Source organism: Vanessa cardui, chromosome 22 (assembly GCF_905220365.1).
Source record: "Vanessa cardui chromosome 22, ilVanCard2.1, whole genome shotgun sequence".
Lineage (NCBI taxonomy): Eukaryota > Metazoa > Arthropoda > Insecta > Lepidoptera > Nymphalidae > Vanessa > Vanessa cardui.
The window spans coordinates 1,947,128-1,973,151 of record NC_061144.1 but is presented as its reverse complement, the minus strand read 5'-3'; the positions used below and the strand labels follow the sequence as shown (position 1 = coordinate 1,973,151).

The window sequence follows — 26,024 nt, the reverse complement described above, 5'->3', positions numbered from 1 at the left end:
GGTAAGACTTTAGATAGAAATGTGTCTTTTAGTTGTTAAGCTGAGATGGCCCAGTGGTTAGAACGCGTGCATCTTAACCGATGATTGCGGGTTTAAAACCAGGCAAGCACCACTTTTCATGTGCTTTAATTTGTGCTTATAATTCATCTCGTGTTCGGAGAAGAAAAACGTCGTGAGGAAACCTGCATGTGTCTAATTTCATAGAAGTTCTGTTGTTGTGGCGTTTAGTTAAATGGATATATTATTTATTTAAACGCTAATTTAATTAGTTGACAGCCACCCATATTTATATCGAATGACCATTTTTTTAATGTCATAACATAAATTAAGAAATGTAATACAGATAAAATAATATTAAAAAAGAATGTTACCAAACAGGTTTGTATGTTTGATTTTTTACCTAATACAGATTACAAGTTTAAAGCTATTACATTTGTTAATTGTAACTTTTTTTGTTTTAATAATGTATTGGATCAAGGCAGATAAATATACTCTATATTCGTGTATATTCGATAATATACTCAACACCGTAGTAAACATAATCTATATTTTTTTATTGCGAAGGTCTGTCACGGTCAAATAACTGAACTAAATTTGATGAAATTTGCTACATAATAAGCTTGAACTTCGAGGACAAACACTAACACACTAACTGACAACAAATTCCTAAAACGCAAACAAAACCACGGGCGACAATTATTAATATACATATTCTTAATATAAAATAAGTACACCTTTAGATAAGATGTTTATATCTATTGATTATTGTAAGACATTTATTTTAAACTACATTTAACCTCGCGTTAGTAACGTCTTTTTTTTAAACGACAGTTAACCTCAAAGGGATGTGTTTGTGACAGTATTTTTTTGATAATTTTAACGTTAAAATTAATGGCTTGAATGGCATTTCTTATGTGATAAGATAGAATGTTGAACAAATCAACTTCTTAGCTAATGTCGTACAGTCAGCAACATAAATAAAAATTTTAACAAAAAGAAAAACCGACTTCAAACAAAACACTATTTTAAAACAAATGAATATGCACGAAAAAGTAATAAAAATAATTGCGTATTCAACATATTTTTTAGAGTCTTCCTAAGTTAAATGAAATGAAAAATATTAGACTACTTAAAAGTCGATTTACGATTATATAATGTAGTTATAGTTATTGTTATATTTGGAGCCGGTGTCAGCCGCGGTGCCCTTGCCCCAACAATCAAAAGAAAGAAGCGATACGAGCCCCTTGATTGATCCAGTATATTATTGTGTAAAAGGTAATTTGTAAAAAACATATTTGTTAAAGTACTCTCGACACCGATTCCAAATATAACAATAATTATAACTACATGATATAATCGTTAATCGACTTTTAAGTAGTCTAATATTTTTCTACAACTACAAGGATCCCTCGAAAGAGCTGTAATCGAACTCAGCAAAAAAACTTTGAAAAAGACCAACTATATTTCGGACATCATATGACATCACATCACATACACAAAATTTGATTAAAGATAGTAAGAAATTCCGCCCCATATCGCAGCCTAACTGCGAGCCGTATAGGAGTTCCATCACTACATAGTATAAAACAAAGTCGCTTTCTCTGTCCCTATATCTTTAAATCTACGCAACGGATTTTGATGCGGTTTTTTTTAAAAGATAGTGTGATTCAAGGGGAAGGTTTGTGTATATAATAAATGAACAATATAGTAAAGAAACACTGATAATTTTAGAAGTTTGCGATGTGATGTCGTAAATAAACAAATTCTGTAGTATATTTAGTATCAGTATTGCACCCGTGCGAAGCCGGGGTGGGTAGCTAGTTGATTATAATATTCGACTATGATAATTACATAAACATAACCACATTACGGAAGGTGACTCAAATATCCAAATAACCTATAAATAAAAGATTCGACTGAGTATCGCTAACGTGCTCCTCAGAATTGTTCCGTTCCCTTCCGTTCCGTTACTTTGTCATGGATCCTGTGCTCAGAACCTTACCAAACTTTCACCAAATTACTCTTGAAGTATATATTTCATAATAAAAAAAGAATTATCAAAATTGGTTAACGTGATTTTCAGTTATTCACCTATTTGTCGCGCATATACATAATCCAAATTTAAGACTTATGTCGTTTTCATATGGATACCATCATCGGAAAAAAATAAAAAAAAAATGGGACCCCACGGGAAGCACTACCTTTCAAACAAAAAAAATATATCAAAATCGGTCCACCCAGTGAAAAGTTGAAAAGTGTAACCAGTCTTAATTAATTAACTATATTACTTTGTTCTATACAATGTGTAAGTGGGTAGAAATTGTCGAAAGTTACCGCATAGTTTTTGTAACCTTCATTTGTGAATATTTACGGTCGAATTCGGCTAAGGGTGACATCGGCGTTACATGCAACTGTCATACCAAACTTTGACATATGAGGAAAAGGTTGGGTGCTTATTCCATCACGCTACTCCAATATGGCTTAGCGGATATACGTGCAGCAAAATTTCATTGAAACTAGGCACATGTAGGATATTTCTTAAGATGTTTTATTTAGCACGAGATGAATGAATGAATGAATTACAAAAAAAAAACTTAGAAAATAAATATTCAGTGGAGATTGTCTGGGTTTGAACCCGTAATCATCGGTTACAATGCACACGTTCTAACCACTGTTCACTATCATCTCGGTTCTCAGTGTTCATTTTAATTCACCGATTTTACTTCCAGAATACGTTACAAAACCGTAATTTAGACATTAAGAACAATTATTAAGACTATTAACAGAACTTGTGTTACAGTCTGTATGCATAATTTAGACTTTCACCGTAATTCCCCGCCCTTTCTACTATAAGACAATGGTGCGTAATTGTTGCACAGATAAATGCCATGTTACGGTCGTTGCGTGAAATCGGTTGTTTTTAATTCTATCTAGTCTTTCCAGTCATTGTTGTTTTATGTACGTTTATTTATAAGCAAAAGTGAAAACATATATGTTTATATTAATAGCTGTTACTGGTAATAATAGCCTTATTTTTAATTAAAAAATTAAAATACGCTTTGTTTAAGACTGCTGTTTATGAATAATTATTAGTAATATTATACTTTCGTTATATCAACTATTACCTATTACCTTATATACCTTCTCCAAAATATGCTATATTTTCCGGTACAAATTTTATTATAATAGCTTAGTAGGTTTCGGAGTAAGGCATTGCAATTTTGTAAATTGAATACTGTACAAAGTGAAAAAATCATATTTACTTGTAACTTGATTGATGAAAACCGCATCAAAATCCGTTAAATTTTAAAAGATCTAAGAATACGCACGTATATACTAATACGTAAATGTTACATAGTATACTAAATAACGTTTTATAACATAGACATTATATGTAATACCAAAATTTTATTATATCACATAATACATACATACACATAATGTTACACATAATGTATTGTAAAAGTTATGCACACATACTCACGCCTCCATTCATCGCTTTGATATCGCAATATCGAAAGCATTGTATTAATATTGAAATTATATATTGAAGTATTGTCATAACCTTCGTAATATGTATTCGTTTTAAAAGTAATCCTGTCAAGTTTAATTGGTAAGATAGATCATAATTCGAAGGCTTACTGGTTTATATGTTAGCTAGTCCATTAAATGGACTATATAACTGTGCGATATAATGCATAAGTTTGTATGTCTAGGTGAAAAAAAAAAATAACAAAAAAAAGACCCGCTGAGTTTCTTTCGCAGGTTCTTCTCAGGTCAGGGTGTTCCTTTTTCCGAACCGGTGGTAGTGTTTATTTGACAATCAATAAGTAAGTGTAATGCTTCTATATTGAATAAAAGAATTTGAGTTTGAGTTTGAACTCTATTTGTAGCGGACGTGCTGCGAAAGCGATCCCGCAGGCTCTCCGTTCCCGCTGATGGCGGCCATCGCAGGGAGTACAATCTCACATAACCGGCCATCCCTCAGGAGTCGGGTATCTATGAAGATTTTCCCTGTGTTATAAAAATGTTAACTCTATATTCTCCCCCCTTTGGGCGGCAAATGCAAAAAGACCGGAAAGAGTTTACGTCTAAACTAACAGCTTGGTGTACTTATTTATCGATCGTTTAATCCAATGATAATGATTTGGAGAAAAGCTACATGGGAAATAAAATGTTTCCAAAATTGAAAAGTTAAAAGAAATATAGACGATTATATTTTTGCTTTTATTATTTTTACAGTTTTTATTACGATTAAGAAATAATCAGGAGGCGATTGTTTTATTCCTAAGGTAGCATCCACGAATTCATAAATTGTAAAACCTTTGGAAAAGAAAAGTCACTTTTTAAGCAAATCAAATGCATCTATACTTAATAGAATTTTATCACTTTTGAAGCGTAGTTTTATATAATTCTAAACGTAAATGTACCGGTTTACATGGATGTTTATAAATGTTACCGAGAAGAACCGACAAAAAACTCATACGATACTCTTTTCCAACATTTGGAATACAAAGTTTTGTCTGTATGTAAGAGGGCTGAGAGGGGCAGTAGTTGAAACCATTTTAATCGATGATTGCGAGTTCAAACCCCGGCAAGCACTACTTTTCATGTGCTTATATTTTATATAATATCGCGATATTATCGGAAGAAAAACGTCGTGAGAAAGCTTGTATATGTCTAACTTCAATTACATTCTGCCATATGTGAATCCAAGAATTCAAAACGTAGCAGTGTGGTGGAATAAGCTCCTAACCTTCTCAGCCTTCTCAGTGGGAAATTTAAAGGCTACTATTGAAGATATGTAACAAATCCTGCCAGAAACAATAAGTATTTGCACCAAGCTGTAACATTACATATCAAAACAGCGATAATAATGAAGCAGTTGAAAGAGCGAGTGTGCCAATGTAACAAACACAGATAATTCCTAAGAATAAGGTCAGTAAACATCAGCAAATATCCATCCATTAATATCACATTACGTCATTCAAGTATCAAGCCAAACGTCGCTATGATTAAAATGAAATTTGCTTACAATGGCCAGTTGCTTTCAACATAAATAATTCATTAATACTTATTACAACATAATGCTTCGGCAATTTGTAAACGTTTATAAAAGTGCTTTGAAAGTTTATTTGTGGTTTTATTTCTTCTCATATAAATCGTTCGTAGAAGAAATTTAATTACATCAACAACAGCCTGCAAATTTACCACTGCTGGCCCTTTTTGGGGAGAAGGTTTGTAACAAATTCCACCACGCTGTTCCAATGTGGAATATACACGTGGCAGAATTTATACGAAATTAGATACATGTTTGCTCACGATGTTTTTTTTCACCGTCGAGCATGAGATGAATTACAAACAATTAAGCACATGAATAGCCTGGGTTTGAACCAGCAATCATCAGTTAAGATGCACGCGTTCTAATCACAGGGCCATCTCGGCTCTATTTAATCGATGACTGTCTAGTGTATTTTGTAGGTGGTCTTAGTTGCCTAATAGGAAGTGGTCACCACCGCCAGTAGATACAGACGCTATGATAAGTTTACTTGCTGATGAGAATACTTGTAGTACTTTTTATGTGATAGGTGGTAAACGAGCAGGAGGTTCACCTGATGGAAAGTGACTACCACCGCTCATGGTTAATCTACAACACCTGGAGGCTAAGAGGTACGCTCTTTTCTTGAAGGTCCTCAAGCCTTATCGCTACGGAAAAATTGTCGGCAAAAGCTGGTTCCAGAGTGGTTGTGCAAAACAGAAAATGTTTTAAAAATCGCGATGTTGTGGATTTTCGGTCATCTAGGTGGTGTGGGTGAAATTTGGAATTACAATTAATTAATTAAAGTGCAGCCAGAGTAGGAACACCTTTATCAGTTTTCAAATTAATTCCTTTATCAAGTCTTAAACTTTTAGTACATTTTGAACCTAAACATCAAATCATCGCGACGCAATATGTCCTTCTCGATCGGTGAAGCAGATTATCGCTCATACTGAGCACACGAAAATAGATCTTAAGGTGACGAACCTTTTCTTACCCTGACTGTACAATTGAATTTGACTACTTTTACCATTTCATTTATGAGTTTGGTGGGATTCCCCCCCTAAACAGTTGAAGAGTTAATTGGAGGGGAAGACATCACGTTTTATAAGATCGCAATTTGATATACTGGCTGGTATTACCTTAATAATAAATAAATCGCTGGCAATGGACGTCAATTTAAAAATGGAATATCTACACGAAATGATCAAATAATTTGCAACACCTAGTATCACGTGGCGTTTGCGAAATGACACACCACCGTAATTTGCTCTGATCAATATCAATTTGGTTCTAGTAATGATTTGATGTTCGTGTAATCATATAATATTGAATGTGATATATTTTTTGTTCGAAGCTAGTGTTATGGATGTTTCAAATAAATAAAGTATAGTACGATACAAGTTAGATGTAGCATCCATAGAAAAAAGCTCCCTATCGCGCCAATGACACTATTCATCGCTTTCGAGATATCAGGTGCATGTAAATCGACGTGCCAAATTGAAGAATATATTAGGTCATGCGATATAACAAGTTATTACATTTGTGTAAAGATCATATTCATATAAACAATAAATATTGATTATTTGGTATAGCGTACTTAATTCGGATGTGATCGGTTTTACGAATTTTGCCGATGCTATATCTAAGTTGTGTCGTACTATACGGTTTGAAACTACATACATACGCTATATTTTTAACCCCCGACGCAAAAACGACGGGGTGTTATAAGTTTGACGTGTCTGTGTGTGTGTGTGTGTGTGTGTCTGTCTGTACCACTCTAGCCGCCGAACGGATGGACCGATTTTGATTTAGTTTTTTTTGTTTGACAGTAGAAAATGTCGAGAGTGTTTTTACGTAAGTTTGATGAAAATTGTTCCAAGATGGCCGCCGCCACAAAATGACAGATTAGATATTTTTTTTAAACTCCATCAATATGGGTATCAAATGAAAGGGCTTGACTAGTAGAATACTATTAGATATGACAAATTTAAAATACAAGATGGCTGCTTCTACAAAATGGTGCTTTACATTTTTTTATTACAACTTGATCAATATGGGTATCAAATGAAAGGGCTTGACTAGTGAAATACTATTAGGTATGAAAAATTTTAAATCCAAGATGGCTGCCTCTACAAAATGGCGCTTTATGGATATATTGATATCATTTGATATCCATATCCATATCCATCCATTTAGACTTATAGCGAAACTATAAGCATAAGAGGGGTGTTATAAGTTTGACGTGTCTGTCTGTCTGTCTGTCTGTGGCATCATAGCTCCCGAACGAATGAACCGATTTCAATTTAGTTTTTTTGTATTATAGGTGTTTTACGGGCGAGTGTTCTTAGACATGTTTGATGAAAATCGGTTTAGCCGTTTAAAAGTTATGGGGGGTTAAAGTGGGGAAGAAAAACCGAATGTCTGCAAATATGCTCAATTGGGGTATCAAATGAAATGTTATGACTTGTACATCACAAAAAAAATTAATTAATAATTAAATAAAATTTTTAGATAAAAAAAAATAATAAAGAAACAAAAAAAATTAATTAGTAACTAAAATAAAAAAGAACAAGATTGACCTTAAAATGTAATCTTAACTTAAATGTTTTAAATCAACAAGAACCAACGTATTTACAACTTAACCAGAGATATTATAGGGATGCTTACCTTGAAAAAGTATAAAATAAAAAATTAAATTAAAAATTTCAGAAACCCCCGCCACAAAAAACATAAGCTACCTTTAAAAAGTAAAAAATAATAAAAGAAAATTAATCCTAAAGTACCTATATGCATAAGTATGTATTAATATTAAAAAAAAAAAAATTCGCGTTGGGGGACCGAGCGCTATTGTACAAAATAATATTAAGTGTTATGTAAAAGATGAGATAGGTAAGCATGTGACACTAATTAATTAGGTGCGGTCCCCCAACGCGAAGTATTTTTTTTTTAATATTAATACATACTTATGCATATAGGTACTTTAGGATTAATTTTCTTTTATTATTTTTTACTTTTTAAAGGTAGCTTATGTTTTTTGTGGCGGGGGTTTCTGAAATTTTTAATTTAATTGTTATTGAGTTCATGTTTAACAAAGTCAAGTAACAGCATATTGAAATTATAAATAATATTATTTTATAAATGTTAAAAAAGAGTAACTACTGATATTCTTGTCGGTTCTTCTCGGTAGAATCTACTTTCCGACCCGGTGGTAGCTTCACTTAGGTAATTGTAATATTACGATTCAAAAGTGCTTGTAAAAGCCCACTTGAATATAGTTTATTTTGATTTTTGATTCTTAATGATGTACCACTATTGGGCTTAATCATTCTCTGGGTTTGGAGGTTATTCCACTACGCTTTTCTAAAAAATTGCGGAATATAAGTGTGATGTAATTTCATTGAAATTAAATACGATACGATATCAAGATGCATAATAAACACACAATAATACAGTGTTGTATATTAGATATTACAAAGAGTTTTTGATTAATATATTATTGTAGAACGAAAACGGAATGACGGTGACGTCACTTCCTTGACCACGGGCAAGGAAGTTACGTCACCTTTGCGATGTAGTAAAAAGCAAGGGGCATTTACAGTGGGATGTTATGGTGGTAACAAATGGTTGTCAGTTGCATTCTTGATGAATTAGATAATATTTTATTGATAGTAATAAATTAGTAATATACTTGACTACTTATATCCATTTCTTTTCATAATTTATAAATATTATTAATTATGACTCTTGACCTCGAATCTCGAATGATATCGCATCAATTCGCTGTCAAATGTTTGTTTGGCATTTGCCCTCTTGTGATTGGTAGAAATTATATTTATTCTGCTTAAATAAAACTGGGTATTGAAAACAAAATCTCTGTATTATTATGTGTCTACGTGGTCAGACATTGGTCTGTGTTGCTATGAATATAATGTTCATATCGATTATAGCAATTTTGTTGTCGTCCATAGAGAATTGTTAATTTAAATTAAAGGTTTGCCACTCACGAATATTACAACATCGGAGTTATATATGTATGCATAATTAATATTAAATTATCAATTGTATTTCAATGGCTTCATAAATAAATAATAATAAAAACTTTGTTTAAAAAAAACAATCATGCACAGACAGTTCTATCTCCTGGACTAGATAACTGTTTCAGGAACTAGTAACTTTCCTTAAATGACTATCAAATAAAAAAAAAACAAATAATAATATTTAATGCATACACATGTAAGCATGTATACATGTGTGCGTGAGTGTTCTTTTATTAATTTTGAATTAAATACAGTTAAAGCCAAGTTCTATAACGTTGTAAGGGATTCCATTCTTATTTAAATTTAGAATCAATTCGTTTTTCAAACATTTAGTCTTTAAAAATCCTTCAGTGTAGGACAAGGCTATGATGTTCGTAATAATTATATGCGTGCGTAAAATTTACTTCCTTCTACAATCAACATTGAATAATAATTATAATATACATAAATACGTATTTTTAATTTACATACCTATGTATTTACAGCGGCCCAAATTCTGAAACAGAAGAAAATAAATTAATTAAGTATATATTATAATAAATTTGGAGTGTCTGTTTGTAATATTAAAATAGCCCTTTTTACTCAATGCATATGTAAGTATACACAGTACATATACCAAAATAACATTTTTTTACAATTTTTGTCTGTCTGTCTATGTACCTTAGGCTACAATATTTTTTTTTTGTTAAATTCAAACGCGTACAAGGTCGTGGGCACAGCTAGTTTAGTATATAATAATGCCATACAATTTTTTTTATATTATATTATTATTATGCAAGTCTAGTTTTTATTTTAATAAAATATTTTATTACTTATGAATACAGCATTTAATTGAATATAAATTGAGAACAACTCGTACAGGTGGAAAAATTCCAAATAATCAGTACACACTGATTTAATTCTTTGGAATTCTGCAAATAACACAAATTCTGTTTTGTTTAAATAAATTAGTATAATTTAATTATATCAAATGAATAATTAAATAAATGAATACCAACACGAAAAATAAAGTCATATGTTTAAGAACTAAATATGCGTACTTTAAGTAAGTATTAGATTTTTTAATTTTATTTATTCTATAAAATAATTCTTATATTCAACGATTTTATACCATTCAGGTATTTTATAATGCAATCTGAATGATATGAATGATACAGTGTATTTATTTTATATTAAAAGATTTACATAATAACAATTTTTGTATAATAATAATTGCCATACATAAATAACATAATACAAATTGTACGTTTTTCTATTCAATAAATACAAAATGTACTTATTGAAGATAATCCTTTAACAAATAATAACAATACTAATTTTATAATTGCAAAAATATATCTGTCCATCTGTTTCATATTCACAGCCAAAACACTTAACCGGATTTTATGAGAATTCCTTTAAACCAAGCATGTATTTCAAATGACCAAACTCTTCCCCTTAAATACAAATGAAACCGCGAGGTATAACTAGTTTATTTATTTTTTATTAATTCTTTATTGCAATCAATCTTAAAACTAAAAAATAACATTTTTGTTACATAAAAGTTGCATGAGGTGCAACAGGCGGCCTTATCGCTAAGCAGTGATCTCTTCCAGGCAACCTTTAATGTACCACTGTTTATTAATAATAATATATAAAATATAGATAAGGTAAATAAGTTATACGTAGGTTATATAGTTGGTTTTACATCTTATTAATTAATTCGAGTATCTGAAATTCGAACGAGCTTTTAAGCCAAGACATCGAGAGCTCTATGAAACGAACCATTTAACAAACTTTGCTGTTGAATTATAAAATTTATAAAATTAAAATAATCTTAGATACAGTTGTAAAAGTAAAACTATTTCACATTTTGGTGTAGAGTTTGCACATTCTAAAATACAAGACGTATCGTATAACAGGCATACACACGTTATATATCTACGAGTATAGAGTTGGAAAGTGAGCGTGGCCTACATAACCACGTGGCTGCATTGACCGAGTTCGTAGCGTAATTGTTACTTGTTTTATATTAAACTGGCTAATACTTAGCATTCGTTGCTGTCTACATTTTGTAAACAATTTGGGCGCCATTTGTTCATTTTTGAGTCGAGATGGCCCAGTGGTTAGAACGCGTGCATCTTAATTCGATGATTGCGCGTTCAAACCCAGGCAAGCACCGCTGATTCATGTGCTTAATTTGTCTTTATAATTCATCTCGTGCTCAGCGGTGAAGGAAAACATCGTGAGGAAACCTGAATGTGACAAATTTCAAAGATATTCTGCCACCAAACCAAACCTTCTCCTCAAAGGAAGAGGAGGCCTTTAGCCCAGCAGTGGGAATTTACAGGCTGTTGTTGTTGTTGTTGTTCATTTATGTTACTAAATTAAACTACTCTTAGTGGTTTGTGCTAGACCGTCTGGTACGGGCGGTATTCCACAGAAAAACGACAGTACCCAGTATTTTCAAGTTAGGTAGCTATAACTACACAAGGGACATAACATCTTAGTTCCCAATGTTGATGTTGCAAGGTACATTCCTTACAGTGCTATTGTCGATGGGCGGTGGTGATCACTTACTCACGTGGCTCATTTCCTCATCCGCCAACTTATATAATACAAAAAGAAGATATATGCAAGCGTCATACATCTTAGTTCCTAAGGTTGGTGGTGCATTGGCAATTGGGGATGATTAATATCTTTGGCCAATATCTATGGTCGGTGTGCATACTTACCAACATGTGGCCAATACACCAATTCAAAAAGTATGCTAATTTTCTGGAATTACGACATCACCGACTGATACGCGATTTTTTTTATTTAAAAAAAAACACATGAATATTCAGTGGCGCTTGTTTGCTTCAGTACTAAGATCTTCGGTTAAATTTGTTTTAATATATCTTTACGAATATTTTAGAAACATTTATGAGACAAACAAAACCATATTATTTTTCATGCAAATTTGTACTTTATTTTGTTTGTTAGTAAGATTGAAATTCGATTGTGTTTGTGAATTTGTAGCGGAAAATAATTTGAGCTCAATGAAAAAATACTACATCACATTACATAGTATAAAACAAAGTCGCTTACCGCTGTCTGTCCCTATATATGCTGAGATTTTTAAAATTACGGAACGGATTTTAATGCGGTTTTATTTAGTAGATAGGGTGATTCAAGAGGAAGGTTTTTGTATTATTTGCACAGTCTCTATTATATTTAGCCGCTAGTTGTAAATAAATAGTAGAAGCTAGTAGGTAAATGTCACACAATTGGGCATCACTTTATGTAAGAAAAATAGACAAACATGTTCGAACCACTGATCTATATCTGTTCAAAGATAAAAGTTTGCGCTACGTTAGATATTGCGTTGCGTACTATAAGTCGTGTCGTTCATATTCCAAAGGTGAAACTTAAGAAACTTTTCGATTCTAAGGGGACATCACTTGTCATAATTCTTAACACAATAAAAGGTCAAATACTATACCTATAATACTTCTTGTATTATCGTATTCGCATTTCGTAATCGTGTAACATCGGGTCTAGTGTAAATGTATATATAATAATATAGATTTTTAAAATAAGAATTCATTTATTTATATATGTATTTAATTTCATTCACTTCAAATCAAAAGGTCTACTATTTTCAGAATTTAAACATCATTTTACAAAATTAAATGTAATGTTCAATTTGAAATGTAGATTCCAACCAATAATGCTAATTAGAAACAACGAAACTATTATTCGTCCTGAAAAGAGTAAGAAGAAAAATTATGATCAATTTTACTATAACAAGGAGCTGAGTTGGCCCAGTGGTTAGAACGCGTGCATCTTAACCGATGTTCTCGGGTTCAAACGCAGGCAAGCACCACTATATATATGTGCTTAAGTTGTGTTCTCAATCTCGTGCTCGGCGGTGAAAGAAAACCTGCATGTGTCTAATTTCATTGAAATTGTGCCGCATGTGTATTCCACCAACCAGCATTGGAACAGCGTGGTGGAATATGTTCCAAACCCTTTCCTTAATGGGAGAGGAGGCCTTAGCCCAGTGAGAAATTTACAGGCTGTTACTTTACTTTACTTTTTTTTTTACTATAAAGCAAGTTATTTTTATTTTTCTCAGAATGATGATGCAGATTACACCACATTATTTTTAAAACCGCAAAACATGAAATCCAGTGATTTGGAAATAAGAATTAATCACTCAAATAATGCTTTGAACATAACATCGATCAATTAACTTTTGACTGCATCTAACGTCACTTGCGTCATTACTAATATATTTTAGTATATAATTGGTCCACTCGATAGAACACTTTCAGATCCGGATAAGTCCTACCAAGCACCTTGATTGATCGTTGGTAAATATAATTGTGCTTCATTAATATACAATACCCAAAAGGATAACAGATAACCATCAGTTTACACTCTTCCTAATAGACGAGGTGGCTTTTCTTCATCAGTGTCATATACAAATATGCCTGATGGCAAAAGAATGAACCCAAAAATCCATGTTGTATTCATACTTCTGTAGTATATAAACAAATCCTTCTAGGATTTTAATACGATGTAGATAGCAGTGCCTATAGCAGTGGCTATAACGCGTATTTAAAGCCGAAGTTTGGAAGTATTATCAAATTTTTAATCTTCTAATTTTGAGTATATAATTCAGCGTGCTTGGTGGAAAAACATTGCAAGGAAATTTGTGTTTGTCAAGTGATTATCTGTATACATGTTGGATACATAACCAAAGAGCTTTATAATTGACAGTTGAAACAGAGTAACTACTGAGTTTCTTGCCGGTTCTTCTCGGTAGAATCTACTTTCCGAAGCGGTGGTAACTTCACTTAAAATTAAAATGACGATTCAAAAGTGCTTGTAAGAGCCTTTTTGAATAAAGTTTATTTTGATTTTGATTTAAAACAGCGTACTGGAATAACTTCCAAACATTCCAAGGATAACAGACCATTACTTTACCATTGAATAAATAAATATATCCTCACAAAGTCAGAACGCTTAACGTACAACCGTCTGACACACATATATATGCTGTTAAGTTCACGAGATTCTAGCATAAATATCCCAGTCATTAAGAATGTTAATGGCTTAAATTATATAATTGGATTTACTGTATTCGCGTATTTCGCAACCTAATATGACATGTTCCGTAATGTTTGACATTGAAAGTAGCGTTGACCTAGAATGGGTTAATTGCATTCAATTATATAATAATTTTAATAGAAAACGTATGCAATGAAAGCATTTTATGTATAAGCTGTGCCCGCGACCTTGTTCGCGTTTGAATTTAACAAAAAAGAAATATTATCGTAGCCTAAGTTACTCCCTATTATATCAGTTATCTGCCAGTGAAAGTCCCGTCAAAATCATTCTAGCCGTTCCAGAGATTAGCCGGAACAGAGACAGACAGACAAACAGAAATTGTAAAAGATGTCATTTTGGTATATGTACCGTATATAAATACATATGCATTGAGTTAAAAGAGCTATTTTAATATTACAAACAGACACTTCAACTTTATTATATGTATAGATTTGCTGCTACAGTTAACAAAATATAAGAAAAAACAGCTTTAAATTTTTTTATCAGAACGGTGTCAAGAATGCTAGAGGTGTACAGTAATTGCAAATATTGTGAACATAAAAAGTGAGTCCTCTTCGGAAGGATGTGAGGGCTCTTGAAAATGCTTAAGGCCTCTCAAAATTGAATCTCCTAGGACCATTGAAGAGACTTTTGTACACGCGTTTCAAACTTTTTTAGAGACTAAATTGAAAATTCATAAGTCTTGAGATAAGATCAGAAATGTGATTTTATTCCCATTGAACAAGGTCTTATACCACGATCAAAATTTCGTCTTTCGAAAATATATACAAATATAAATATTGGACAACATCACATAAATAGCTCAGATCCATGTGTAAGTAGCTAAAGCTTGTGCTATGGAAAAACAGAAGTAACGACGGTACCACAAACACCCAGACCCAAGACAACATAGAAAACTAATGAACTTTTTCTACATCCCGGAACCTCGGATTGGCGTACCCATGAAAACTGGTGTACACACTACTCGACCACGGAGGTCGACAAATGAAGTATAAATGTTGTGGTCACCTTCTAGAATTAGTCTACACAGTGCCGTTTCAGTAGCCTGACTAAAATTCAGCGATAACATCCCCTGTTCATATATAAATGTAAGGCTCACTTAATAAAATAATTACATTGATTGATTAAGCACGTAACTATTTAGTTTAATAAAATGTTACAAATTAAATTTGTTGAATATTTTGCAATCGCAATAATTGAGGATTGGATTGTTGTTTGAACCCTGATTGAACGGCTTAGTAAAAAGGCTGGAATGTTAATTGAATGGTGAATTAAACTAGTTGCCTGATAAACATCTAGGAGACTGTTCGTAATCTATACTTAATCCAATCAAAGTAATTTAATCGCAGAAAAATTTAAATTAGTAATCTTATACTGTCTTAACCGATGACTGCGGATTCAAATCCAGACTCAACCACTGAATATTCATGTGTTTAATTTCTGTTTATATTTAATCTCGTGCTCGGCAGTGAAGGAAAATATCATGAGGAAAACTGCATGTGTCTAATTTCATGGAAATTCTGCCACATGTGTGTTCCACCAACCCGCATTGAAACAGCGTGTTATATGTTCCAAAACTTCTCCTTAAAGAGAGAGGCCTCAGCCCAGCAGTGGGAAATTTACAGACTGTTGTTGTTGTTTGATTTTATACTAAGCAACTATTGATACAAAATTTACAGTATTATTTTTATTCATAAAATTACCATCTATCAAAATTTTTACACAATCAAATTACATTCGTTTCTATGATTAAAAATAATAAAGAATCGTAATTATAATCTGAGAATAATCCGCATAATTATTTAACAACCTAAATACATTTAAAATTCAAGGATGAACCTGAGATCTCAAATCAATTATCCCAATTACCGAAACTTCGTACCGATTTTTGATTAACGATTTATCTGCACGGATCATTTTTTATGAAACTCTTAGATTTAATTTGATGATTGCTTCGAAGAGAGATTGAGACTAATACAATCAATAAATCATTATGGTATCTTCAGATTATTAAATATAATACGCTGCGATCAAATTTGTTATATGAAACAATTTTGAATTTTATTTTTTTGTTTAATATTCGCAGTGGTTCGAATTGTTAATTCTATTATAACGAATATATAGTATTTTATTATAAATAACTTAGAAACATATTACTGTTTTTCATCAATATTCTACTGCGGAATACGTAGTATAGTTGTGTTCCGGTTTGAAAGAGTGAGTCAGTACAAAAACCGACATAAGGGATATAAAATCGTACGTTCGTATAATACTTTTTACATCGCTAATGTATATGATGATGGCGAACACTTACTATCGAGTGCATTAGCACATCCGCCTACATATATTATGAAATAAAAACTCTATACTCAATCATTAACAATGATGTATAGCGCGTTTGATATTCAGTCTGAAGCACATCTAATCAATTGTTTTAAGCTCATTGTTGAGACAGTGTGTAATGTTAGTGGGTTAATAAACCATTTGACAGCTGGGTCAGCTCTCGAACGACAAAGCGTGTTGTTTAGGACCTTGAATCAAAGTTGACACTAGTTTTCAATCGATACAATCAAGTCGACTTATCGACATATTTTTATACAACACTAGCGACCCGACCCGACTTCACGGGCGATACTGATACTAATATTATACTATAGAATGTGTTTATTTACGACATCACAGTTGAAACATTTAAAAATTTATCAGTGTCTGATTATTATATTGTTCATGTATTACAAACAAAACCTCTCGAAACACTAATCTAATAAAAAAGCCGTACCTATCAAAATTCGTTGCGTAATTTTCAAGATCTAAGCATACATAGGGATATACAGCGGTAAGCGACTTTGTTTTATACTTTGTAATGATATCTGACACTAAGATGGCTTTCGAATTTAGCAACATTTAATATAAACGAAGCATTTTTATTAATTATTTAACTTCTCTCTACAATGAAGTATTTATTATAGGTGTTATACACTATATTAGGTATTTGATCGTTTGAAACCTACAAAACTACGTTCTTCAACACGGGAAGATTCTGTTCCGTTACATGGTTTCCTTATGATCGATGTTTATTAACTTTAATAAAGCACATGATGACCCATGGTCCGTTATCAAATTAATGATCTTCAGTTGTTAATGAGCCGAGATGGCGTCAAACGCGTGCATTTTAACCGATGAATGCGGGTTCAAACCCAGGCGAGCATCACTGAATTTTCATTTGTTTAATTTGTGTTTAAAATACTCAAGCTCAACGGTGAAGAAAAATATTGCGAGAAAACCTGCATGTGTCTATTGACAGCAAAATTCTGTCACATGTGCATCCACCAACCTGCATTAGAGCAGCGTGGTGGAATATGCTCCTTACCTTCTTCTCAAAGGGAGAGGAGACCTTAGCCCAGCAGTGGAAAATTTAAGTGGATCATTTGAACTCTTATTAAATAATAATCCTGTGATATAACCAAAAATCAAGTATAAAAATTCCAGTTTAAACTGGATAAGAGCAATCCGAATCCAGTTTTAACTGGTACAAACAAACACTGGTAAAATGTAAGGTATTTCAAGGTTTGGTGGGAATCAAAAATGATGATATCATGCAAATGTTCTCAACTATTAAGAATACACTTCCTTATAATCATTGTAACAATTAGTCATGCGTTTTGGTTAACCGACTCGTTAAGGTTATTATCGTCACGGATCATTACGATACTCATTGAGTTAATCAATTCTAGGCAAGGAAGGTTGTAAAGGACCGAAATGGCTAGAACACTACTCCTGAAAAACTATAGAGCTTCCGTATTGAAGAGGCAAGGATGTACACAGACAGTTTTTGTGTATTTAGTACACAGTATTAAAATTATAAAAAATTTAAAACAAAAAAAAAGATAAACAACAAAAATAAAAACATATTAACCAGCTATAACTACTCACTAACTTCATATACAAAAAAAACAACACTTAACGTGCCCTAAAGGTTACCATTCAGCTTCCAAGTTGTCAATGGTACCCTGGGTGGTTGTGACGAGCTGTGACAATATATGATAATATATTATAAAAATAAATATTGGGTTTTAGAGATTACGTAACCAATAATATATTAATAGTAAAAATGTTCATTAAATTTCTATGTTGCTTTAGGTCTAGGTGGTTGTGGTTCCGTCGTTACTTCTGATTTTCCATTACACAAGTGCTTTAGCTACTCATATTGAGATCAGAGTAATGTATGTGATGTTCTCAAATTTATTTATTAATTAACTTCATATTTAATATATGTTTATAACTAAATTGACAAAAAAAGAGACCCGTTGAGTTTCTTTCGTCGTTTCTTCTCAGGTCTGTTTGACTCCTTTTCCAAACCGCAGTGTTTATTTGGCGATCAATAAATAAGTGTAATGCTTCCATATGGAATAAAGGAATTTGAGTTTAAGTATGTTTATAGATAGATGATTAATTATAGTGATCCTATTTTCTTTTTCGTGTAATAAAACATTCAACAACTCAGACTTATCATGTGATGTTCATATCAATAGGTTTTATTTTTTATTATATTAAATGTCATATATATATAAAAGTATATATAAATTAAAATTTCAAATCGCTATAATCCGTGCTGTAGCACGGACACTTAATATTAATTTAAATAATTGTATTTAACTAACATGATTTTGTATTTCTAAATGTTAAAAAAGAGTAACTACTGAGTTTCTTGCCGGTTCTTCTCGGTAGAATCTACTTTCTGAACCGGTGGTAGCTTCACTTGGTTGTAAAATGACGATTCAAAAGTGCTTGTAAAAGCCTACTTGAATAAAGATTATTTTGATTTGATTTGATTTCATAAATTAACACATTCATTTACTACTTATTTGGTGATGCTAAATCACTTCTTCGTTTCGTCATTGTCTATGGTCAAAGGTGACATAGCATGGGCCATTTGCTGGTCCATCAAATTAATTAAAAAAAATCTGTTAACTTGTTTTCACATCCACGTAATAACACATCTGCTTAAGGATATTATGTAGATATGTATTCGTTGATTGCGAATCGACTTCCTAATAAGCATGGTTATACGTTAATCGGTTTCATTCCGACTCAAGAGCATCATTCGATCAGTCACGATTCTACAATCATTCGAGAGGAAATACAACATAACCGGGAAAAAACATATTTTTTTGCTATATTTTTTTCTGTTGGTGAATCTATCAACATTTACGGTAGTAATTTTTTTTGTTGCCCTTTTTTTAAAGTATTATTTATAGTAATGAATAAAACAATTTAATATTTCAAGTGTTACGACCTTGAATGATAATTGCAGTGTTTAAGAAATCGTCTTTGTGTAATTGTTATTTTTGTAATCGTTATATTAAATTTTATCGATCGCAATATAAATAAAAGTTTTCAGCAGACGGTTGAAATTTTTAGTTTTATTTTTATACGTAACTAAGGAAACTCTATAAACAGATCAAATTGCTAAAATTCCTTCAGTGAAAATGCGGCTTCATATTACCGAACTTATTTATTACCTGTTATGACTAAACATTTTTTTTATGAGAATTATAATTCGAAAAGTGTATTCATTTAATTTAATAACGTTTTTGATTTAATTTTAACGTATTTAAATTAATAACAATAACATTTATATTATTTTGAGAATTTAGACAATATACATACACATATTTGTACTTTAATAGTAAAATATTTTTAATTGAGTTTAATTAAAACATATTGTACCAATAAATGAGACTTATTTTTTATATAACCTAACTGAAAAATCTGCTGAATGAATACACATAAAACGTACAATAAAATATTATGTAGTGCATTTTGCAAAATATGTATATCAAAATCAAAATAAACTTTATTCAAGTGGGCTTTTACAAGCACTTTTGAATCGTCATTTAACAATTCTGTGAAGCTACCACCGGTTCGGAAAGTAGATTCTACCGGGAAGAACCAGCAAGAAACTCAGTAGTTACACTTTTTCAACATTTAAAAAATACTTTACTTCATACCAAACTTCATCAAATTAGCTTCAGCGGTTTTATTAAAGCGCGACAGAAAGGCAACTCTGCCTTTCAGATTTATAATATTTTTATAGATTATTTAACTAGCTTCGGTTTGCAAATTCAAGTGCATTTATGTTAAGATTTAATCAAGTGAAAAGCAATAAAAAAATAATTAAAAGATTTTCACAAAGATTACATCTGAAAAACTAGCCGAACTATTAACACCCATTGTTTCCCGACAAATTGTATCGCAAAAAGTTTTTATAACCGTGTGACTATTATTTTTTATAATCTATGATACCGTTATATTAAAGTAAGATTAATTGCTTATTGAATTCATGTTTTTGCTAAGTACTTACGTGTATTAAATTTATTAGTGAGTATATTATTATGACAATGGTTTTATGTGAAAACTATTAATCAATTAGGATTATGATTTTGATAGATGGAGGAGTATATATACCGTTTTGAGAGGTATAGACATACTTTAACGGTATTTTTTGACGAATAAAAACTACTTGTAACAATCTATTTGACTATAAACATCATGGTATAGTTCGATGTTATATTTTTATCCGGTGTAGCGTCAACATGATTCACTAACCAAATTTTTCTATTTTGATTTTGTAATGAAGACGAGTAAAATATTTAAATAAAATGCGTTGATCTCCTATACTTAAAACATTGGTACTTTTTTATGGTATAGGTTGGCGGACGAGCATATGGGCCACCTGATGGTAAGTGGTCACCATCACCCATAGACAATAAAGGTGTAAGAAAAGTTAACTATTCCTTACGTCGTCAATGTGCCACCAACCTTGGGAACTAAGATGTTATGTCCCTTGTGCCTGTAGTCACACTGGCTTACTCACCCTTCAAACCGGAACACAACAATACTGAGTACTGTTATTTGGCGGTAGAATAACTGATGAGTGGGTGGTACCTACCCAGACGGGCTTGTACAAAGCCCTACCACCAAAAAACTTTACGAATAAGCCTTACATTGCCATTGCGTTGCCAACAACAGACATACTGGCACTTTATAACTAACAACAATTGCCATAATAATAATCAGTAGGTTTTCCTTAGCCACAAGGGATACGATTTACAAAAATTTTTCGTAATTTTTTTACGCGGTTTATAGTAGAAGTGAGCTGGCAGATAACGTCAAGTCCTTTTTCCTCTCTTTCTCATTATCTCTCTTCTTTCATTCATTTAAAAAAAATCTTATTGTTGGTTATTATTTTATTTAAAAATTTTTATTAAAATTTTATTTTTTATCATTTGATTGATCTCAAATGTTGTTAATATATATTTTTTGTATCTATAATATATTAATAGATAATTAATAGCAAAAGTAGCTCCGTAAATAGCTATCCCACGAAACCTCTCGTTTCTATTATGATATTTTTTGTGTTTTATTATCTTGTAAATTAAATCAAACTTTCTATTTCATAATCAATGTAAGCCTTCGTCTAATTAACTTTTTCCAAGCGTCACTTTTTTGCGGTTTTGGCTAGATCATAATTTGATCTTGAAAAAAATTCTAGATCCCAAATAAATTTGTTGCTATTACAAGATTATCACCGGTTAAAATTGCATAACGATTATGTGTTTCTCGACCTCTGGTCTGTTCTGTTAATAGCATTTTTACCACGTCAAAGTATTGTTTATGGGGTGGAATAATTTTGTTTCCTACGCTCTTTTTGTAAACTTTTTTACCATAAAAATTCACGGACTTTTTTTTTATAATTGGCAACATTGTCTAATTATTTTATTGCACATATTTTTGTGATAGTGTGTACACCGGTTTTCATGGGTACACCACTCTTAAATCCCGGGTTCGATTCCCAGCCGAGTCGACGTAGATTATCATTAATTGTCTGTATTGTCTTTAGTCAGGGTGTTTGTGGTAGCGTGCTTTAGCTACTTACATTACTTAATGTATGTGATGTTGTCCCTATGCTTATCTCATTTGAAGTAAGTATGAAACCGAATATCAGACTTTTACAACTGGTTACTCCAGGGAATTATTTTGTAGATAGTTTAGGGTTTGACAATATGGATTCCGCACCCCATAAATCAATAATCCGAGTCTTTAGCATTACTTAGTAAAAGTCAGTATTTCCAGTCTTGCTAGATCCTAGTTGAAAACTAATTTATTTTTTATAGTTTAAATTGCATCTATTATTACTTTTAAATAGTTTTTTATCGATTCCTCTTCGTTAAAATGAATTTCGGTACAAGTGACAGCACGACGATTCAAGTGTTTATTGAAATAGAATTAAAAAAATTAAACTAAATTGAATTTGTCTACTAAATTTCTTTTAAATTTAAAAGAGCAACAATATATCATTTTGTCTCTGTCACACCCGTGAATAGTATATTTAGTAAGATAAGGTAGACTATTGGTATATTGTTATACATAGTTGGATAATTACTAATTCCAATTTGTCCTTGATAGATTAAATATATTGGTTTGAAATTACAGTTTGCTAACTATTCCACAGCTTATATCTAACGAGTATTTCTTTAAAATATATTCCAAAAGTAAGGCTACGTTCTGAGACTGTATGTATGTAAGTTTGATCGTAGAGAAGGCAAATTCAAGATGGATTTCATTCAGAGCTCTAACTGAAAGAAATTCACACGAAGTCCATTATTAACCCGATATTCTTCGGTAATAATAAAAAATTAAAATAAGCTTCATTATAAATGTGTAAAAAAATGATAAGCCTTACTTTTATTCGTGCTATTAAACTTAAACAAAGTATACTTAAGAAATGAGGGGGGCGCCTCCCCTTAAACAAGCTTTCCTACCAAATATTGAAATGAAAATATACATTAGTAAGTTCATAGATTTTATGGCTCATGTTAATATAACCTTGAATAGGAGTCAGAAATATCAGCATTGCAATTTATTCAGCAAACATTTGTAATAGCGTCGTACTGGTCAGAAATAGCACCGGTTTTGTCTGGTGATACAGCCCACTCAAACGGTGTTTTATCGTCAAATAGCAATCCTTTCTATTAATGTATTTCAGTTTTATACAGCCGATTCTGATGGCAGGAGTCGAGATAAATACATAACTTTGACCTCGTATATAATTTATGGTACGTTACGTGGATTCAAGTATTTGAATGACGAAGTTATCAGGATGTTGGAAGTAAAATAGAAGTATCAATAACGCAATGGTTTTAAGGGCTGTGCCTTGAAAAAAGTTACAGGATTGATCCTGAGTTCTTGGACTATTGTCGTTCCCAGTCCTTACACAAGTTTCAAGCTCAAATGGAGGGGTAAAATAGTCTGTCTGTCCGTCGCTATTTTACGTCAAAATCTTAGAATTTAATGAAATTTGGTATGAAACAAACTTGAACTCTGGGATAGGACAAAGGCTATTTTTTTTTCTAACACATGACAACAAACACGTTGCTACTACTAGTTCCTTATAACGGATAATTGTTACAAATCATTGAAGAAAATTGTTTGTAATTCCACAGACATTTTTAACTTTGCCGTTTCGTAAATTCAAATCGTTTATAAAAAATACATTGGTAAAAAAGGCATATTATTCGATACAAGATTTTGTAGAAGATAAAAAAGCTTAGAATTAATACCTGTTGACTTCCAGGCAGGATACATGACATACATATATAATAATAATTAACTAACATGATTGTATTTTTAAAATGTTGAAAAAGAGTAGCTATTGAGTTTCTTGCCGGTTCTTTTCGGTAGAATCTGCTTTCCGAACCAGTGGTAGCTTCACTTAATTGTTGAATGACGATTCATAGATCTTTGTAAAAGCCCACTTGAATAGAGTTTATTTTGATTTTGATTTTGCCTCCTAAATTTTTCCTTACTTTATATGCCATGTTTACTACTTGAGATCTAATGGTCGGTATCGCGGCGACAGTTTAACAAATGACCGACGGTGATTACTATTAATCACCTGACATGTTACCACTACGAAAAATACAAAAAACCTGCAAAACATTTGACAAGCGATGGAACTTTCACACTAAATAACTTCTTATGTTCAACACTGGTATAGAAAGTGTTCCAAAGAGAAACTCTCCTCAAATGGAGTGCCATTTTGTATTTCGTCTTTGTTTTAACGCGACATCGTCATTTAGTTTAGAGGTCGTCCTTTTGTTTTGTGTTTGCTTAAAAATTTCTAAAATTTTCTTTGAAGTTTTAATGGTACTCGAATCGCTGTGTTTCACATAAAGAGCCCTGTTACTCTTTTGTTACAAAATTCATTTTCATGTGGCTTTTTAAAAAGTTATAAAGATGCTTCGTAGACTATATCTTTATGTGACGTATTTTAAAATTCATTAGATCATCTAAGAAGCATGTTAATCTTTTGAAGATCTTCATTCCATCAACCAGGAGGGAAAACCTTACAATCATACAAAATAATAATTATATTCTAGATATTTAATTTAGTTGTATTTTTGTACATACATATTTATTTTTATTTATATGAATGAGTTTTTTAAATTATAATATAATAGTTAATTAGTTAGACGGACAAATACATCCTAAACGGGTCTGTGACCACTTAAGTCAGAGCCATATACATTGGTACAGTAAGTAATATTAACCAATGCACAACCACGGCTGCTAGTGATGCATCTTGAAGATTGGGATTTTGTGTCCCATGTTCTGTTCCATTGTAGCTGATTGATAACAATTTCAACACAATCGTACAACATATTATATTATTAATTATTAGAAAAGAGTAACTACTAAATTTTATGCCATTCCAAAATAAGTTTTATGTATATATTGTGTAAAGCATATTTTTATTAATTTGATACTTTAAGTCCGATAAAAATTAATGTTGACTATACACTAACTATTAGTCAAATATATACGAATGTTGTAAACACTCCAACAAGCTGAATCATAAAAAAAGTTAAGAAAAAGTGATCTTCATATTTGAGTGTTAATGACATAAAAGCAATGTGTTATTTTTGAACTTATCTTGGAATTATGGAAGTAAATATTGACGTGTTATATCTAAGAAACCTTCTAATGCATTAAATTTGTGGACTTTCTCTTTGAAGTTAGATAATACTTTATTTAAGAAATAATGAAGGGTCGTCTAATGTCATTCGAGAATAATGCAGGAATTATGTTAACATTCCTCTCGAATCACTCTATCTCTTAAAAAATCCGTTGTCTAATTTTAAAGATCATACATAGGGACAGACATATACTTGGTGGTAGGGCTTTGTGCAAGCCCGTCTGGGTAGGTACCATCCACTCATCAGTTATTATACCGCCAAATAACAGTACTCAGTACTGTTGTGTTCCGGTTTGAAGGCTTAGTGAGCCAGTGTAACTACAGGCACAAGGACATAACGTCTTAGTTCCCAAGGTTGGTGGCACATTGACGATGTAAGGAATAGTTAATGTTTCTTTCAGCGTTATTGTCTATGGGTGATGGTGACCGCTTACCGTCAAGTGGCCCATATGTTCGTCCGCCAATTTGTACCATAAAAAAAGACAGCGGTAAGCGACTTAGTTTTATACTATGTAATGATGATTGAAAACTATGATTCGCGTCGATGTTCACTTGTTTACTTGATACCTCTGCTTAGTCACCGTACGTTAGATCGTGCTTTGCAATTATCCACTTCCTAACACTAAAATCATTCAAATCATATTATTAATAATAATAAAAAAAACAACACGATTTTATATTGTATGTTTTTTGTTAATACCATCATGTTTTATTATTGGAGAAAAAAATGAACAATATGCAATACGCTTAAGTCATCTATCGATTGTTTTGTGACGGACAGACAGATGTAATTTGATGATATAACGCAGGC

At 31.8% G+C, this 26,024-nt stretch overlaps 1 protein-coding gene across 2 annotated transcripts in view; it reads right to left on the bottom strand.

The window, feature by feature from the left end:
* Nucleotides 1-26,024, bottom strand: part of LOC124539281 — a 149,715-nt gene that overhangs the window by 105,648 nt on the left and 18,043 nt on the right. For both annotated transcript variants that reach the window (XM_047116616.1, XM_047116615.1), the window contains exon 2: nucleotides 9,550-9,574. The gene's annotated coding sequence lies outside the window, so the exon portion shown is untranslated. The remainder of the gene's footprint in view (nucleotides 1-9,549; nucleotides 9,575-26,024) is intronic.